Raw genomic sequence first — 20,672 nt, 5'->3', positions numbered from 1 at the left:
TTGTACTTACTCCGCCATTTCTCCAAGAAGTCCTGGTTCCTTTAACTGCTGAATAGTGTGTGGAAACCAAGACAATCAGACTAGTCATGCTCATTACTACCAGGATGACATTGCATCAAGGCCCTGTCAATGGACAGAGCTACGAAATATAGATATTTTTTAATCATGAATTTTCATCGATATTTCCAATTACCATGTGACATTACAATTTTTCTGAACGTCTTTGCTGTTATGTTATGTTTGTTATCTCTTTTTGTTTCCACTGAAAATCTTGGTCCCTAGTACTGTAGCTCCTAATTTTCTCAGTCCTACAAATACGGAAAATAATTTCAAAATTATAGTACTGTTACCATTAAATCTTGGGATATATTCTACCAAAAATGAACAGTCATAAGTCAATTGAAATAAGTTTTTTTCTGGATAATTATATTTCCAATTCGATATAGTCTTAGGTTCGTTTGGTTTCGGTTTGTTTTCAATTCTAAGGTTTGGGGTTTTTTTTAATGTTTTATTTTGTTTTTGAACATGTGAATGTTTAAATTGCCTCTTATTCACCCTACTGATGAAGGAGAGATTCTCACCCTAGAATTAGGGCAATTGTTGGACACATACTGCTGACTCTGGACAGATAAGATAGACAGCAGTGTATTAGTCACATCCACCCAGGGGAGAAGGACACTGCCTGTCGTGCACAGCCACACAGCGGCTGCTCTCAGGACAGAATGAACGGTGGGAGCTGTGGGAGGCAGGCTTTGTAGTATCAAGAGGGCGGGGTGCCCCTGTTTCCTGTGGGAGGACGTGATTGATGTTGGAATAATTCTGTGAGCTGGCAGAGAACTGAAACCCTCTACTCGGGGATAAGCAGGAACTAGGCCTGGTTCCTTTGGTGTAGAGCGTGGTTTGGCTACAGGACCTTCTCCACAGGCGCAGAGAGGGGAAGGGAACTTGAGTTCAAGGCCCTCCTGCTTTTACCAGATGTCAAGAAAGCACATGATATCAAGCCTTAATTTAGGTCTTATACCACAGTAAAAGACCTTACGTGGCTCAAAAGTCAAAACTAAATAAAACGGAATCTTCAGAGAAGTATTGTTTCCATTCTTATCCCTTCCTCTCTATTTCCCACATAGATACCCTATTTTCTTAGTTTCAAATTTATTTTTCTAGTGTTTCGTTTTGAAAATGGTAAGCAAATAAACAGATTTTGTTCTTTCTTTCTGTCTGTCTGTCTTTTCCCTTCCTTTCTAACATAAGAAAGAAGCATACCTATATACATTGTTCTGCATCTTGCTGTTTTCAGCAAGAACACTTCACATTGGTACAGAGAGATCTTTTTCATTTTTTTCAGAGCTACAGAGTACACCCTTGTGCGGAAGTAACCATAGTTTATCCAACCAGCCCTTTATTTTAATAGACATCTGAGTTGTGTACAATCTTTTGATACTACAAATCGTGCCATAATGAATAATATTGTGCATGTGTTCTTTTGTCTTCCTGGGGGTTGGGGGGGTGTATCTTCCTAGTAGAGTCTCAAAGTGAGATGGCTGAGTCAGAAGTGTAAATTTCTGTAAAATTTTGTTGGAGATTGCCAAATTCCTCTTCATGTGGAGTTGTGCTGTTTTCCATTTCCCAACGGCAATGTGTGCCTCTCTATTCCCTCCCCAACAGAGTATGTTTTCAAACTTTTGGATTTTTTGTCAGTATGAGAAATGTTCTATCAGTGAAGTTTTGTTTGTATTTCTCACCTGAATGAGACTTATGGATCTTTTTTGAGCATTTAATTTGTATTTACATTTAATTTTCTCTGAAGTGTTTGTTCAAGTCTTTAGCCTAACATGTTCATAGATTTCAGGTCTTTTTCTTCTAGACTTTTAAGAGCTCTTTAACGTGGGGGAGATTAGTCCCTTTTTGTAGCATAAGTAGCAAATATTTACTCCAAGTTGGACATTTTTCTTTTTAATTTGATTATGATGTTCTTTGCTGTGCAAAATATTTTTATTTTAATATATCTGAGTTTAAAAAACTTTTCCTTTATCTGGATTTTCTCTCCTCCCAGTTAATAGATGAATTCACCCATGTTTTCTCCAAGTACTTGCATGGTTTTGTTTCTTTTTTTTTTTTTAAAGATTTTATTTTTCCTTTTTCTCCCCAAAGCCCCCTGGTACATAGTTGTATATTTTTAGTTGTGGGTCCTTCTAGTTGTGGCATGTGGGATGCCATCTCAGCATGGCCTGACGAGTGGTGCCATGTCCGCACCCAGGATCCTAACCGGCAAAACCCTGGGCTGCCGACACGGAGCGTGCGAATTTAACCACTTGGCCACGGGGCCGGCCCCAGCAATTTTGATTGCTATTTATTTATTATTATTATTTTTTTTTTTGAGGAAGATTATCCCTGAGCTAACATCTGCTGCCAATCCTCCTCTTTTTGCTGAGGAAGACTGGCCCTGAGCTAACATCTGTGCCCATCTTCCTCTGCTTTATATATGTGGGATGCCTGCCACAACATGGCTTGATAAGGAGTGCCATGTCCAAACCCAGGATCCGAATTGGCGAACCCGGGCCGCCAAAGCAGAACGTGCGAGCTTAACTACTGCGCCACTGAGCCAGCCCCTGGAGGGTTGTAGCTTCTTGGCAACTTTCTCTATTCTCTAATTCTATTCTCTAGAATTTTTTCTCTTTGACCTTTACTGCATTCAGTTTTGATAAACCCTGTTTTCCTAGAAAATTATCCATTTCATCTAGGTGTTCCAATTTATTTTCAAAGAATTGTTCAAAATAATATTTTATGGCTTTTAAGGTTTTCTTTCTTCCAATAATAATTTTCCTTTTATTGTTTATTATTTTGTGTATGTAATTGTATTATTTCTTTTGAGTAGCTAATAGTTTGTCTATTTTGTTGATTTGTGCAAAGAACAAGCTTTTTAAAAAAGCAATTCCACCACTTTCTGTATTTTAATTTGTCAATTTCTCAATTCAGTCTTTTTCAAAACAAAGAAACAAGCAAACCTCCAAATAAGCAATTGCAGGGTGTCTGCCCTTATTGTAACAGGCAAGAGGACTACATCCATTAGACACATCCCCACTTTTCCCCTAAGCTCAGCCTTTATGATTTTCTCCATCTACATGTTGGACTTCAAAAGCCCGCTGGTCCATGTAGCTGACCCAAAGACAGCCCCAACCTCCAGTTTTCAAGCCCCCTCCAGATATTGCTGACTTCTCCATAATGACAGGTTTAATTAGTCTCTATTTGTTCATCCACTTATTTCACAGGCAAATAAGACAGCAACCCCAGGGGCCATGGGCTTAAGCAAAGGTGCCTTTGATGATGGGGGAGAAAGCCACACACCAGGAACAGAAATTGCTTCCTACGCGAATGGAGGAATATTGTCCTTCCTCATGCCAAATCTGAGGCAGCTTGCTGGGGATTCTTAACAGTAAACTTCTTATGGTCCACAGAAGAAACAGCCCTGGGGCTGAGAGGGTGTGTCTTGGGCAAATGGGCAGTGTGCTCTCATTGGAGCCCCTAACTGTCTGTCCTCTTCCTCCCCCTAGGCAGGCCCTTCTCTTTTTGTCCACCTTCAATGCACTAGATTGTTTTAAATCCAAATCCCGTGAAGCCCTGTTTTTAGATTTCCTGCTGATAAAGTTTAGTAAGCTTTTCTTTCAAACATTTTAATCATGCACAGACGTTAAGTGAGTATAGAATGAACTCCACATGCTGACTTACCAGTCAACATTCTACAAATCATGTCTCATCTTCCACCTTAAGTCGGATCACCTATAAATTCTTCAGAAGGCAGTCCCTAAGAAAAACAAACTCTCCAAAATGCTATTTTCATATTTAACAAACTAACGTTTCCTTAGCATCACTTATTACCTAGTCCAAGGTCATATTCCATAATTGTCAAAAAAAAATGTCGTTCATGGCTGTTTTAGTTGAATCAAAATTCAAACAATGTCCATACAAACTTTTTTCCTTTTTTTTATTGAGGTATAAATGACATATAACATTATATTAGTTTCAGGTATACAACAAGATTCGATATCATATATATTGATCACTGCAATGTCTGGTTAACATCTTGTCACCATACATAGTTATAAAAATGTTTTTTTCTTGTGATGAGGCCTTTCAAGATCTGCTCTCTCAGCAACTTTCAAATGTTTGATACAGTATTGTTATCTACAGTCCCCATGCTGCACGTTGCATCCCCATGACACTTATTTTACAACTAGAAGTTTGTACCTTTTGACCCTCTGCCTCCGTTTCTCCTGCCCCCACCTCCTACCTCTGGCAACCACCAGTCTATTCTCTGCGTGTATGAGCTGGGGTTTTTATTGTTGTTTTTGTTGTTTTGTTAATTCCGCATATAAAAGAGATCCTATGGTATTAGTCTTTCTCTGACTTATTTCACTTGGCATAATGCCCCCAAGTTCCATCCATGTTGTTGCAAATGACAAGATCTCATTCTTTTTTATGGCTGAGTAGTATTCCACCATATATATGTATATGTGTGTATATATATATACACACCACATCTTCTTTACCCATTCATCTATTGATGGATGCTTAGGTTGTTCCCATATCTCAGCTATTGAAAATAATGCTACAATGAACATGGGGGTGCATATATCTTTTCAAATTAGTGTTTTCATTTTCTTTGGATAAATACCCAGAAGTGGAATGGCTGGATCATATGGTAGTTCTATTTTCAATTTTTTGAGGGATCTCCATACTGTTTTCCCTTTTCTCCACATCCTCTCCAACACTTGTTACCTCTTGTCTTTTTGATAATAGCCATCCTAACAGTGTGAGGTGAAATCTCACTTGATTTGCATTTCCCTGATGATTAGTGATGTCGGGCACCTTTTTGTGTACCTGTTGGTCATCTGTACATCTTCTTTGGAAAAATGTCTATTCAGGTACTCTGCCCATTTTTAAACCAAATTGTTTGGTTTTTTTGCTATTGAGTTGTGTGAGTTCTTTATATATTTTGGATGTTAACCCCTTATCAGATATATGATTTGCAAATATTTTCTCCTATTCCGTAGGTTGCTTTTTCATTTTGTTGATGGTTTCTTTTGCTGTACAGAAGCTTTTTAGTTTGATGTAGGCTCACTCATTTATTTTAGCTTTTCTTGCCTTTAGTTTTGCTGTCATAACCAAAAAGTCAAGGCCAAGACCAGTGTCAATGTTTTCTTCAGGAGTTTTATGGTTTCAGATCTTGTGTTCAAGTCTTTAATCCATTTTGAGTTAATTGTTGTGTATGGTGTAAGATAGGGATCCAGTTTCACTCTTTTGCATGTGACTGTCCAATTTTCTCAACACCATTTATTAAAGACTCTATCCTTTCCCTGTTGTATATTCTTGGCTCCTTTGCTGTAAATTAATTGACTGTATATGTGTGGGTTTATTTCTGGGCTCTCTATTCTGTTGCATTGATCTACGTGTCTGTTTTTATGCCAGTACCATACTGTTTTGATTGCTGTAGCTTTGTAACATAGTTTGAGATCAGGGAGCATGATGCCTCCAGCTTTGTTCTTCTTTCTCAAGATTGCTTTGGCTATTTGGAGACTTTTTGTGTTTCCATACAAATTTTAGGATTGTCTGTTCTATTTCTGTGAAAAATGCTATTGGAGTTTTGGTAGGGATTGCATTGAATCTGTAGATTGCTATGGGTAGTATGGACATTTTAACAATATTGATTCTTCCAATCCTTCAGCATGGAATATCTTTCCATTTATTTATGTCTTCAATGTCTTTCATCACTGTCTTATAGTTTTCAGTGTGTAGATCTTTTACTTTCTTGGTTAAATTTATTCCTAGATATTTTATTCTTTTTGATGCAATTGTAAATAGGATTGTTTTCTTATTTTTCTTTCTGATAGTTCATTATTAGTATATAGAAACACAACTGAATTTTGTATACTGCCGCTTTCCTGAATTCATCTATTAGTTCTAACAGTTTTTTGGCGGAGTCTTTAGAGTTTTCTACATATAATATGTCATCTGCAAATAGTGACAGTTTTACTTCTTCCTTTCCAATTTGGATCTCTTTTATTTCTTTTTGTTACCTAATTGCTCTGGCTAGGACCTCCAGTACTATGTTGAGTAAAAGTGATGAGAGTGGGCGTCTTTGTCTTGTTCCTGAGCTTAGAGGAAAAGCTTTCAGTTTTTCACTGTTGAGTATAATGTTAGCTGTGGGCTTGTCGTATGTGACCTTTATTATGTTGAGGTACGTTCTGTCTATATCTACTTTGTTGAGAGTTTTTATCATAAATGGATGTTGAATTTTGTTGAATGCTTTTTCTGCATGTATTGAGGTGATGATATGAGTTTTATCCTTCATTTTGTTCATGTGGTGTGTCATGTTGATTGATTTGCAGATGTGGAGCCATCCTTGCATTCCTGGAATAAATCCCACTTGATCATGGTGTATGATCCTTTTAATGTATTGTTAAATTCAGTTTGCTGATATCTTGTTGAGGATTTTTACATCTATGTTCATCAGGGATATTGGCCTGTGATTTTCTTTTCTTGTGGTTTCCTTGTCTGGTTTTGGCATCAAGGAAATGATGGCCTCATAAAATCAGTTTGGAAGTGTTCCCTTGTCTTCTATTTTTTGGACGAGTTTGAGAAGGATTGATATTAATTCTCCTTTGACAGTTTTGTAGAATTCACCAGTAAAGTAGTCTCATCCTGGACTTTTGTTTTTTGGGAGGTTTTTGATTACCGATTCAATCTTCTTACTAGTAATTGATCTGTTCAGATTTTCTGTTTCTCCATGATTCAGTCTTAGAAGGTTGTATGTTTCTAGGAATTTATCTATTTCCTCTAGGTTGTCCGACCACCCAAAGTTTTGATGATTTGGAAAATGTAGACTAGTTTTTAATTTGGCCTAAAATGGCATGATATCCGGATCATTAAATCATTTGTGAATTCTACAACTTTCAGGTACTTCAGACATTCAACCCAAGCCAACAAATTCTTGACTTATTTCACAAATAAATGAGAACATTTTTATTGTATATTACTTATAACTTATGAATAGCTGCCTTAAAAGTGCTAAAGGTACCTGAAAGCAATTTCTTTTAAGCTCTAAAGCAATCATATTTATTGTTTGTTTTCCTGGTTTTATAAGCAATGTAATTTCATTGCTGAGATTTGGAAAATAAGAAGCTTAGCAAGAAGAAAAAGGTAACGATTTTATTACTTTGAAATAAGCAACTGAAATATTTTGCCATATTTTCCTGAGGTACTTTCATATGTATATTCATTTATTTTAAAATAAAATAATTCTTTATATACATTTTATATCCTATTTAATGATCATAACATCATGTCTTTAAGTATTTTTCGAAAACATAATTCTTAATGGCTACATAAGAGTCCATAATACAGACCTGGTTTAATTTATTTATCTTGTCCTCTAATTTATCAACCCTCTAAGGGTTGAATAATGAGTGTATTTTCATTTGATGATAAGTAACCCTGCAATCCTTCCCCTTGCACATAAATATGAGCATTTATTTTGATTATTCCAGGAATTGAGTTTACTAAGGCTCACTGATAGAGATTTCTAAATTGTTTTCAAGAAAGATTATAATAATTAACATGTGCTTCTCAGATGTGGTTACAAAGAGTGTGAGGGTCTTGATGGGGCAGAGGGGAGGCGTGAGATAGACCTTAGAACTTCAAGGGAACAATGGAGCCCTGGGATACCTTAGGTTGACTCCATGTGTCCCCCAAACCACATGTGTTTTGTGAGCTGTTGTCCTTTTTGATGGAAAAGTCCCAAAATATACACTCTGAGAAAAGGTTGTGAAGGAAAAGAAATTGCATTGGGATTAAAAAGAGAATGGAATCCATTCTTCTGCTTTTCCAGGTCCTCTCACTGCATCTGACCCATGTGTGTCAACCAATATCGGTTAGCTTAGTGTCCTAGGCAGAATTCTAAGATGTCCCCTAATATCCCCACGCCCTGGTGTACACTGTCTGTATATACCCCATAGAAATATAATGGATTTATATGGCACAGCTGACTTTAAAAAAGGGTAATTGTGCTGATGGGCTTGACCTAATCACATAAACCCTTTATCTGGGTCTAGAGGTCACAGGCAGGAGAAGTCGGGGAGATTTGAAGTGTGAGATGGAATCGACATGAGGAGGTTTCTCTGTAGCTGTCTTTGAAGATGGAAGAGGCCACATGGACAGGCATGTGGGCAGCCTCAAAGAGTTGAGAACAGCACCCAGATGACAATTAGTAAGGGACAGAGGGATCTCAGTCATACAACTGCAACAAACTAAATTCCAACAACCTGTGGAAGCTTGGCAATGAATCTTTCCCCAGTCGAGTCTTCAAATGAGGATGCAGCTCACATAAACCTTGATTTATGCCTTGCAAGACCCTAAGCAAAGGACCCAGCTCGCCATGCCCAACCTAACCCATGGAAACTGAGATAATAAATGTGTGTCGCTAAAAAGTGCTAAATTTGCAGTAATCTGGTAGGTAGCAATAATACAATTATGCTACAGTTACAAACAGCCTAAAAATTGTAGAGGCTTACCAAAACAAAAATTTATTTCTCACTCGTGTTGCACAAGACATTGGCTTTGGTCCTGCTGCCTGGCCCAAATCTTGGTTCTCCAGTTCCTGGGGTAATTCTGTCAGTCATACCCACAGGGACTTCTCCTTGTAGTCACTCAGGAACCCAGACTGACAAATGCTCCACCTGACCTGGGCAGAAAAAGAGGAATGTGACAAGTGAGCGTGGTGCCTAAAGTTTCTGTCTAGATGTGACAGTTGTCATGTCTGCTCACATTTTATTGGCCAAAGCAAATCACATGGCCACATCTAATTTCAGAGTGAGTAGGGAAGTGCAACTGTGCAAGGAAGAGAATGGGAATTTTTATGAACAGTTAATGACTACCATGCTATGCTACAGTGGCCACTATGCCCCGACCAAGACAACTGGGTGAGCATTGCTTTGTGGGCAAGACCATTGATGGTTCCATGCTACCTGAGATGGCATAGACTGGCTTTCTTGTTCACTGGTGGCCTCAAAGGGATATTTTTCTTCAGCATCCTTTTGACCAGTACTCTGGAAGCAACACTTTTGTTCACTTATTCGTCAAATGTTTTATCTAAGATACTAGGCATGGTATATTGTCTCAAAAGATGTCCTCCAGCAAATCCTCCCAACTCTGTATATTTATGCTGTCCTTCCCATCAAGACATGAAGTCTATTTCTCCTCTCCTTAAAAGCAAGCTGGTTTTGTGACTGACTTTAACCAGTAGAATGAAGCAGAAGTGACACTGTGCCAGTTTGGGTCTAGCCATTACTGGGCCTGGCAGCATCCACTTTTGCTCTTTTGGAAGCCAGCTGCCATGTAAGGAGGTCTCAGCTATTTACTGGAGAGACCACATGGAAAGAAATCCTGGAAATGACAGAGCACCTTGGCTATTCCAGCCCTAGCTGAGTGGTCAGCTGAGGGCAGCCACAGGAGGGATCCTAGCCCATACCACATGGAGCTGAGATAAATTGACCCAGCTAAGCCTGGACCAAGTTGCAGAATTGTGAGCAAATAAATGGTTGCTTTGAGCCACTAAGTTTGGGAGTGGGTTTTTATGCAACAACAGATATCTGATCCACCATGCATGGACCCCCAACTTGCATATTTATAGTAAAATTCAGTGTGTGATAATTGTTATAAAAGAGGTACTGGGCCGGCCTGGTGGCACAGCGGTTAAGTTTGCGTGTTCCGCTTGAGCAGCCCAGGGTTCACCGGTTCAGATCCCGGATGTGGACACGGCACTGCTTGGCAAGCCGTGCTGTGGTAAGCGTCCCACATATAAAGTGGAGGAAGATGGGCACAGATGTTAGCTCAGGGCCAGTCTTCCTCAGCAAAAAGAAGAGGATTGGCAGATGGTAGCTCAGGGCTAATCTTCTTCAAAAAAAAAAAAAAAATGTACAAAGTAGCATAGGAGATCATAGCAGAGAGATTGCTTGTAGCCAGAGGTATTTGGAATGCTTCCTGGAGGAGATGGCAACAAAATGGGCTTTAAAGACTCTTAACCCAGTTGTCTGTTCATCATTCTTAACCTCTAGTCATCTATTTCTCTGAGGAGATTTCATACCCTACCCCATCCCACCCACTATCAAAATGTCCTTCCTACTAAGATTTAAACAGATATTACATTTTAGTAATTTACTTGAAACTTCTGTCCCATTCTTTGCATTTTAATGGAGGATTATGTTAGATGAATGAATGGTTGAATTTCGGAACAACCACAGGGAAAGCGCTTTGGGAGGAAGACCTTGTAGCATCAACCAATTTATATCATATCATTGCTCTTTACTCTCCTTTCAGGAAGGCTGGCTCCATTGTATTAATGAGTGTATTTCTCTCCTGTGTCCCAGGATGACAAAAAGGAGCCATCTCTCCATTTGAAGGCACATATGTTGATTCTCCCTTTGGAGCTCACCATGAGACCCAATAAATTAACCAGCTCAGTTCAGAGACTTCTGTCTACTTGCGTTTCGGAAGGCTGTTACCCATACGTAAACCAACCCTGCATCTTCACTCTTCAATGGGTAGCTACCTGTGTTAAGCAATTCCACCATTAAAATCTCAAACTTGTACTCACCTGAAAAGTCAGCAATATGGAAGTAAGCAGGTAGCTTTACAAGACCCAGCCCAGTGAAGGTGAGCAGTCTAGAGCCAAAATTAGAACCCAGGAAATTTAAAGGTGTGCATACTAAGTGACCTAGCAGTTGGACTCTTATACATATCCTCAAAGTGCCCAAGGTGACAGCGTACAAACGTTCATGAAATGACAAAAAATTGGAACCAGTCTACTTATCTATGAAGAAAAGAAAATAAGAAAGGATAAATAAGTGGTGATATGTACAGCAGCAAAAACGAACTAGAATTACATATATTAATGTCCAGAAACCTCAAAAATATGTTGAGTATGTGGCTGGCCCCGTGGCCGAGTGATTAAGTTCACGCATTTCACTTCAGTGGCCCAGGGTTTCACTGGTTCAGATCCTGGGTGCGGACATGGCACTGCTCATCAGGCCACGCTGAGGCAGTGTCCAACTAGAATATGCCACAACTAGAAGGACCTACAACTAGAATATACAACTATGTACTGGGGGGCTTTGGGGAGAAGAAGAGGAGAAGAAAAAAAAAGAAGATTGGCAACAGATGTTAGCTCAGGTGCCAATCTTTAAAAGAAAAAAATATGTTGAATAAAAAAAGCAGGGTGCAGAATAACATTACAGTATGACACCATTTATCAAGCTTTCAGACATGCAAAATAAAGCTATGTATTATTTATGGATATATACATATGTAGTGAAATTTTAAATATTCATGGAAATGAGAAACAGCAAATCCAGGATATTGGTTACCTCTTGGAAGGGATATATAGGAAACGGATTTAAAAAGGGCTGCAGAGAGATTCTATTGTGACTATAGTATTTTATTTCTAAAGCTGAGCAATCAATACATGAGCCTCAATATATTATTCTTGGTACTTTTTTTGCCTGTCTGAAATATTTTTCTTAACAAAATAAAATCGGTGAAAAAATTGTTTTAGGATGAACTGACTCATAGATTAATCTTGGATTATTGTAGACCGTGAAGGCAATTGGGTAACAAGAAGTTCATTGAACAAGGAATATGAAAACCCAAGTTCAGTTCCCAGGTCTGTCACTAATTAGCTGGGTGATTCTCAATGACTCACGCATTGCGTTAGCTCTAGGTGTTGGAGTCTCCTTTTCTTAAATGAGGAACTTGAACAAGGATGGAGATCTCTAAAGTCTCTTCCAACCCCAAGAAGAAATGAAATCTTCTTTCAACCTCCAGTTTCTCCAAATAGATGCTGTATTTCTCAAAGACAGGGAATATGTCTTGACTACTTTGCATTTTTCGTGTCTTCTCCATTGTCCATAGATTCTCGAGAACTTTTAAGGATTCACATAAGAATATGATAGCTTATAATGACTGAATAGACAAAAAACAGCCACAACAAAAACAACAAAACCCTTTCCTTTCACTATTGCCTGTTCCTAAGCTGAAGAGCTGATGGTACCGAAGAACCCATGCTCAGTTTTGGGTTCCATGGGCAGAGTCGCATCCCAGAGAGAAAGTGCTTTCCCATGTGACTCCACACCTTTAGCCCTAGCTGGCCATGCTGATCAGTGTGCTTTTGATTACAGGAGACAGAAGAGGCAGGGTCCTCAAGGCTCTCATGTTAACCAATCCCTACAACCAGAAAAGAGTTCCAAAAGGATGCCTTTTTGATGATGGGTCAGTGGTAATATCTTCCCAAGAATGGAAGGTTCAAAACATCAATCTGATTTTCTCTCCTTGCAGAGCACATGGAAACAGAGATGATTTGGGCAGCATATACACATCTTCTGTCTCAGTTAACTTCTCGGATATCCCTGCTCCTTCCTCCTCTCTCCCCCAAGTAGCATTTGAGTGTCACTTTGGATCTCACTTTGTTCTGGAGTCTCTCAGCACGTTTTCTGTTTATGTGCACTTTGGAAGCCTTGTTTAGAAACAACAGGGAGATTTTATGTGAAATTGGAGGTGTTAGAAGAGTTCAAAGATGGACTATTTCATCTTTCCTTGTCCAAAGATGAGGAAAATGAGGCTGGGTCTTGTCTAGGGCTCTGCTAAGGGGTAGTTGAGCCTTTAAGCCTACGATGGAAGAATTATGTTTGGAAAAGTGACCGTGCTGGGAAAAAAATTCACAATTCTCACACAGACCACTTACCCTGGACGATACTTAGGGATTACAGCTAAATACTGGGAGATATTCAATTGAATGGCATCAATGCCAGAAAATATATTACCTGATTTGTCCTATTGTACATGGAGTCCCAATGGACGCAGGCATAGAGTGTTGAAATGATTAATCATCGAACTTTAAGAATGCACTTAGATGCCATTAGGTAAAGACTGAGACTCAGAAGCTGTTTCGCCCAGTGATGCTCAGTATTGCTGAGGCTACTATGTAGATGGTGGGGAGTGAGTTTGTCAATTCATCCTCTCAGCTTAATGGCCAGAAGAGGAGATTTAAAGGAGCATTTCTAACTCTAACTGGCCTAGTTTCTCTTGTCATTTTTGGGAAATGATTCCTCTTCCCCCTTAGAAAGACCAGTAGATTTGTCATGTGACTGTAATGAAGTGACAAGAATACACTTTTTGCAGTAAATTAGATTGAGTTTGGTTCATGAAAAACACAAAAGAAGCCAACTCTGTGGGAGCAAACAAGAGTTTGGAACTTAGAGTTCAAAGTCAATTAACTTTCACCCTCTGGCCTTTAGTCACACAATGAAAGCACTTTCAAAAGATGCAGATTTGGGCATATTTAGCAAATATTCCTTTATTTGGAGCTTGATTCTTTGTTTTTACAGACAGAGCACTGACTATTGTAAACCCTGGAGGAAAGTTACAGAGTGAACATAAATGTAAGTGTAGAACTGAGCTTCTCCCTAGGGACAGTCACATGTGTGACAAATCAGAGAAAAGGGTGAATAAGGAGGTGGGCCATTGAAAAGGATGGAGAGTTTTGGGACAACTGATGTTGACGTGAAAGCTGTGGACAAAGTGAATCTTGGACAGCAATCTAAAGAATTTTGAAGTCTAGTTGGAAAGTCCGTAGGGAGGAATGACTTGAATTAGCAGTGTGGTGGGCACTGGGATGCGTAACCCAGATCCCCCTTCAGTGAAGACTCCTATTCCAGCTCTCGAGTGTTATGGGTCAGGAGCCTTCAATTCTCAGCTTCTTTGGAGATTGTCCCATCTGCAAAGAGCCACCTCCTCCAAGGCTATGACCTCCCTAAATGAGCCCACATCCGACGACTGTGCAATGTGGGAACCTCAGTTAGCAAATGAGCTGCCACACTGTAATGGGGCTTAAAGGTATGAATGGCACATTTTACACTGCATTCCAGAGTTCTGGTGGACCTCTGCACCGTGACGAGTGCATAGAGCAGTGGGTCTGGGCTGTTTGGAGCTGAAGGGGAGGATGTGTGCCAGAAGGCCACATCTGGAGGCCCAGCAGTGGGCTAGGAGCTTTCTCAGTGACTCTCCACTCACAGGGGGAATGAGCCTGAGGTGGCCTCTGCTCAGAGAGCTCAGATCTGACTTAGGGTGACAAGACTAGGGCATTCATTTATTTACTGACTAATCTAGCTCTGAATTTTGGAACAAATCAATGTTTCATGACAAGGATGTTAATTTTAGCTTATATATTTGCCCAGTGAATATATGTGGTTGTTTATTATTAATTTAATATCCAATAGTACTAAGAAAAGAAACAATGAGTCAGACACCACTTATGTGCATCCTGAGCAATTGGCTTCTTTGGAACCAGAGGCAGAGAAACAGGTAGATTGTAAAGTCTCTCTGAACTTGTGGAAACAATTTGGTTTGGTTTACCATCACTTTTGTGTCTAGTATCCCAAAACAGTAATACTTGGGACCTGTTTGCTCTCCAAGGTGTTGCTGGCTTTGAGAAGGAGATCCTTTCAAATTCAAACTATCCTCTGTCACTAAAGAATCTACATTGCTACTGCCTAGGAAATCTGAATTCTACCATTGCTGCCCTGGGCACCTGCAGAGAAAGAGCCTTGTTCATGGCTTTGGGTCCTAAAAGACTTTTCTATTAGGAGAACTTCTTTTGCCAGCTTTACTTCCTTCCATGTGTAGCTGCATAATGTTAATGATAAATTATAAACTAGTCTCTCAGAAGCTGGCCACAACCATCTCCAAACCACAACTCTATTTGCTGCTCCCTTCATTTCTGCCCTGTTCCATCTCTTATCTGGTGCTGTGATGAGATCAAGAGTGACTTCAGAAGACACGGGACGATGGAAAAAGAAAAATTGAAGGGTTTTTTTTGCCCTGTAACTTCTTCAGGGAGCTTAGTTGGCAGAGGAATCCTTTCATTTGCATCTAGCTTTTTTTGAGTTCTATTTAATTTAGTCAACATTTTTTAATCATCAGAAAAAAAGAGAAAGACATTCCCAATACTTGAGTAAGTGGATGTTTAGTGTCTGAATAATGTGCTAAGGCGGAAGGATGAAACCAAGAATAGAGTTTTGAAGGGAGTGACTCAGTCAGTGTGGTAAACATTAGTGCTGCTCTCCAGTATCGCTGGTTCTTCTCTCCTTCCGGACACTTGAGAGGTCTGCCCTCCCCACTCTTTGAAGTTAATGGACGTGTGATTTGCTTTGGTCAATGATATGTGAGAATAAGTCATGTGTGTTACTTCTGGGTAGAAGCATTCAAGAGACAAGGTATAGTTTTCCAAGCTTTCTTTTTCCCTACTGTGACAAATATTTGAAGTATCATGACGAAATAGTGGCATCATAAGATGATTTGGAGTAATTCTGTACCTGGAGCCAAGTTCACCACCAATCATCGTTGGACACGTAGTGGGAATGATAAATATTTATGGTGTTAAGACGTTGAGATTTTGTTTTCTCAGTTTTGACTTATTACTTCAGCTAACCTAGCCTATCCTAGCCAAGCTAACTATGCTGACACTGATCAGCCCCAAAGAAAAGATCTATATTGACATTTTGGGATCACGTAATGAAAAAGTCTTGCAATACAGTCAGCAAGTCTCATCGTCTCTGAAATTTTTGTGCCTCACTCTTATAAGACAAAGAAGAGCTAAAGATCACCAAATATTTGAAGAGCTTCCAATTTGAGAGGGCAAGTACAAAGCCAGTAGAAAAAAACACAGGTAATTCATGGAGCCAGAGAAAAAGAAGTGTATCATTTACATCATCAGAGAGATAAGAGATATTGCATCCAAAAAGCAAAATAGAAAGTTATATAAAATAAGAAAATTAAAAAGAGCTCTTTTAAATGAAAGATATGATAGCAGAAATTTAAAAGTAATTCACTAGAACAATTGGAAGAGAATTCTCCCAGAACAAAGAAAAAAATTTTAAAACAGAGTCAATAGGAGTAAAAAGATAATCTGATTAGAATATCAAACCCTGAGATCCCATTTCTAGTTAATATGAGTTCCACGAAGCCTGAACAGAAAGAGAGAACAAGGGAAGACATTATCAAAGAAATAACACAAGAAAAATTCTTAGATTAATTAGTCTAGACTTCTACTAGACTAAGGTGTGGTCTGGTAGACTGATTGGTAAACCAGCCAGAAATGTATAGAGAGGTACTGGAAATGAGAGCACCATGAAAGTATTAAATAAACTCTCTATACACCCCTGGCTGGCTGCGATGCTGTGTGCCTGCATTCAGGAAGCTCAAAGGAGTCCATGAGAAAGTAAAAGTTGAAATAGACTTGAAAACACCTGAATTTTGAATGTATGGTCCAAACCACACACAGCTCCACTGACAGAGTGGAAGCCTTGTGGTCTAGAAGTGTTTGAACACCATATGACAAAATGTTGGCTAACCACTAAGCTATACACAAACAGGTGTTATTCCTAGGAAGTCAGAATAAAATAATAAAGAAAATGGTAAAAAACAAAACAAAACTGAGCAGAGACACTAACAGCTACACATTGCAGAAGAGAGAAATTCTTCAGATTAAATCTAGGCAAGTTACTAAAATGACAACAACTTTCTGGTAAAAAAAAAAAAAAACACCATGTATCAGAAGCTGGAGTTTCTATAATATTTTATTTAAAATATCTAATTTCCAACAGAAAATCCTGAGACATGCAAGAAACAGTAAACATGATTCATATTTGGGGGAAAAAAGCAGTTAATAGAAACTGACTCTGATGTACTTAGCAGAAAAGTCTTCAAAGCTGCTTTTATAAATATATTTTAAAAATTAAAGGAAACCATGTTTGAATAATTTTAAAGGAAAATATGATAATGACTAACAAATAGGAGATCTCAATAAAGAAACAGAAACTATAAGAAGAGACCAAATGGAAATTGCAGACTCAAAAATTATAATAACCAAAATAAAATAGTCACTAGATGGTCTCAACAGTAAATTTGAGATAGTGGAAATAAGAAACTAAACGTGAAGACAGATCACTAGAAATTATCCAATCTGAAGAACAGAGAGAAAAAAGATTGAAGATAAAGGAACAGAGCTTCAGAGACCTGTGGGACAACATCACAAATACCAGTACTTATATACTTAGAAGCCCAGAAGAAGAGGAAAGAGAATAAGAGGCAGAAAAAATATTTGAAGGAATAATGACTAAAAACTTATGAAATCTGATGAAAAATGTTAATATATAGATTCAAGAAGCTCAATGAATCCCAAGTAGAATAAACACAAAAGATCTATGCCTAGGACACATTGTAATTAAACTGCTAAAAGCCAAAAAGCTAAAAAGAAAATCCTAAAAGCAGTAAGAGAAAATGACTTGTCATGTATAGAGGAAAAATAATATGAGCTTTGGGTGACTTCTTTATTGTTTTTTTTAATCCAAAGATAGCATGTCTTTATTTATGTAAGTTTTTAATTGAAGTAACTGGTTTATAACATATAAATTTCAGGTGTACATCATTATATTTCAATTTCTGTGTAGATTACATCATGTTCATAACCCAAAGACTAATTACCATCTATAACCATACGCATGTGTCTAATTGCCATCCTCCTCCCTCCCCTTCCCCTCTGGTAACCACCACTCTAATCTCTGGTTATATATGATTGCTTGTTGTTGGTTTTCTCTTCTACTTATGAGTGAGATCATATGGTATTTGACTTTCTCCCTCTGACTTATTTCACGTAGCATGATACCTTCAAGGTCATTCCATGTTGTTGCAAATGGCACCCCAATTTTGTCTTTTTTTACGGCTGAGAAGCATTCCATTGTCTATATATACCACATCTTCTTTATCCATTTGTCCCTTGATGGGCACCTAGGTTGCTTCCAAGTCTTGGCTATTATGAATATTGCTGCAATGAATATTGGGATGCATATAGCTTTACACATTCATGTTTTCATGTTCTTTGGATAGATACCCAGCAGTGGAATAGCTGGATTGTATGGTAGTTCTATTCTTAATTTTTTGAGGCATCTCCATGCTGTTTTCCATAGTGACTGCACCAGTTTGCACTCCCACCAGCAGTGTACGAGGGTTCCCTTTTCTCCACATCCTCTCCAATACTTGCTATTTCTTGTCTTGTTAATTATAGCCATTCTGACAGGTGTGAGGTGATATCTCATTATAGTTTTGATTTGAATTTCCCTAATAATTAGTGATGTTGAACATCTTTTTATGTGCCTGTTGGCCATCTATATATCTTCTTTGGAAAAAATGTCTGTTCAGATCTTTTGCTCATTTTTTAATTGGGTTGTTAGCTTTTTGTTGTCGAGATGTATGAGTTCTTTATATATTTTGGATATTAACCCCTTATCAGATGTATGGTTAGCAAATATCTTCTGATTTGGGTGACTTCTTATCAGAAATAATGAAGGCCAGGAGGCAAGAGAATGACATTCAAAAAACTAACAAAAAACTGTCAACCAAGGCAGTTTCTACATTAAGCAAAAGTATCCCTCAAAAAATGGCAAGATAAAGACAATCCCAGGTAAATTTATTTTAAAAATGTTGCATAAAATAGTGACCATAATACTGTATTGTTGGTTTATAGCATATAGAGATGTAATATATAATAATAATAGCCTAAAGGAGGGAGGAGGAAATGAATCCATATTGGAGCAATTTTTACACAAATTAATTCAGCATTAACCTGATGTATATAGTGTTAGGATACATATTGTAATCCCCATCACTAAGTAACTAAAATAACTCAAAAGATACACCTTAAAATCAACAGATAAATTAAAATTGGTACACTAAAAATATTCGACACAAAAGAAGTCAGTAAAGGAGATGACATGAGACATATAGAAAACAAATGAGAAAAATGGCAGGCATAAATTCAACCATATCAATAATTATATTAAATGTGAATGGACTATATTCCAATCCGAAAGCAGAGATTGTCAGACTGGATTTAATTAAAAAAAAAAAAGCACGATCCTACAGCATGTTTTCTATAAGAAACACACTTTAGATTCAAAGGCACAAATGGGTTGAAAGCAAAAAGATGGGAAAAGATCATGCAAATAGTAACCATAAGAAAGCCAACGTGACTGTATTAATATCAGATAAAATAAACTTTTAAGTCAAATAACATTAGTAGAAATGAAGTAGGCTATTTCATCATCATAAAATGATGAATAAAGCAAGAATACATAACAATTATAAATGTTTGCACATCTAAACCCAGAGTTCCAAAATACATGAAAAAAAATAATAAATGCTCTTCTAGGTAAATCATGTGCCTGAGAAGAAATACAATGAAATTATAACTAAATGATAATGTGCATACCTCGTTTCAAAACTAACGGATATAGCTAAAATATTATTTGAAGAGAAAAGTATGGAATTAAATGCTTATGTTTTAAAAGAACAAAGATTGAAAATAAATGAGCCAAGTATCCATTTATACACTAATATAATCTTACTATCCATGACTCTTCCTTTTGTTTCCAGCTTTTTGGTGTAATTGACATTTAACATTGTGTAAGATTAAAATGTGCAATGTGTTGGTTTGATACACATATATTGCAAAATGATTACCACCATCATCAGCTGGCACCTCCATTACACCACACAATTACCATTTCTTTCTTGTGGTAGGAACATTTAGATTTACTCTTTTAGCAACTTTCATGTATATAATACGGTATTATTAACTATTATCACCATGCTGTACACCATATTTCCAGAACATATTCATCTTATAACTGTAAGTTTCTATCCTTTAACCAGCATCACCCCATTTTCCCCACCTCCCAGACCCTGGTAACCACCATTCTACTCTCTGTTTCTATGAGTTCTGCTATTTTAGATTCCACATATAAGTGGTATCATACACTTTCTCTCTCTGACTTATTTCATTTAGCATTATGCCCTCAAGGTCCATCCATGTTATCACAAATGGCAGGATTTTCTTTTTTTCTCATGGCTGAATATTATTCCATTGTGTATATATGCCACATCTTCTTTATCTATTCCTCTGTTGAGGGACACTTAGGTTGTTTCCATAGCGTGGATATTGTGAATCACATTGCAATGAACATAGGAATGCATATATCTCTTTGAGACCCTGTTTTCATTTCCTTTGGCTGTGTACTCAGAAGTGGAATTCCTGGATCATATGATAGTTCTATTTTTAAGTTTTTGAGAAACCTCTATACTGTTTTCCATAGTGGCTGTACCAATTTACACTCCCACCAACAGTGCACAAAAGTTCCCTTTTCTCCAAACTCTCACCAACACTTGTTATCTCTTGTCTTTTTGATAACAGCTATTCTAATAGGTGTGAGGTGATATTTCATTGTGGTTTTGATTCACATTTCCCTGATGATTAGTGATATTAAGCACTTTTTCTTGTACCTGTTGGCCATATGGATGTCTTCTTCAGAGAAATAAATGTCTGTTCAGTTCCTCTGCCAATTTTTTAATGTTTATTTTTTTGCTATTGATTGTATGAGTTCTCTATGTATTTTGCATATTAACCTCTCTCAGATATATTATTTACAAATATTTTCTCCCATTATGTAGATTACCTTTTTAATTCTTTTGATTGTTTCTCTTGCTATGCAAAAGCTTTTTGTTTGATGTAG

At 37.8% G+C, this 20,672-nt stretch overlaps 1 long non-coding RNA gene across 1 annotated transcript in view; it reads left to right on the top strand.

Moving 5' to 3' along the window:
- LOC139082986 (uncharacterized) overlaps positions 1–20,672 on the top strand; it is a 113,700-nt gene that overhangs the window by 14,928 nt on the left and 78,100 nt on the right. The window lies entirely within an intron of this gene.

Source organism: Equus przewalskii, chromosome 4 (assembly GCF_037783145.1).
Source record: "Equus przewalskii isolate Varuska chromosome 4, EquPr2, whole genome shotgun sequence".
Taxonomy (NCBI): Eukaryota; Metazoa; Chordata; class Mammalia; order Perissodactyla; family Equidae; genus Equus; species Equus przewalskii.
The sequence above is the reverse complement of the archived record's forward strand: the minus strand, read 5'-3'. Positions and strand labels throughout refer to the sequence as shown.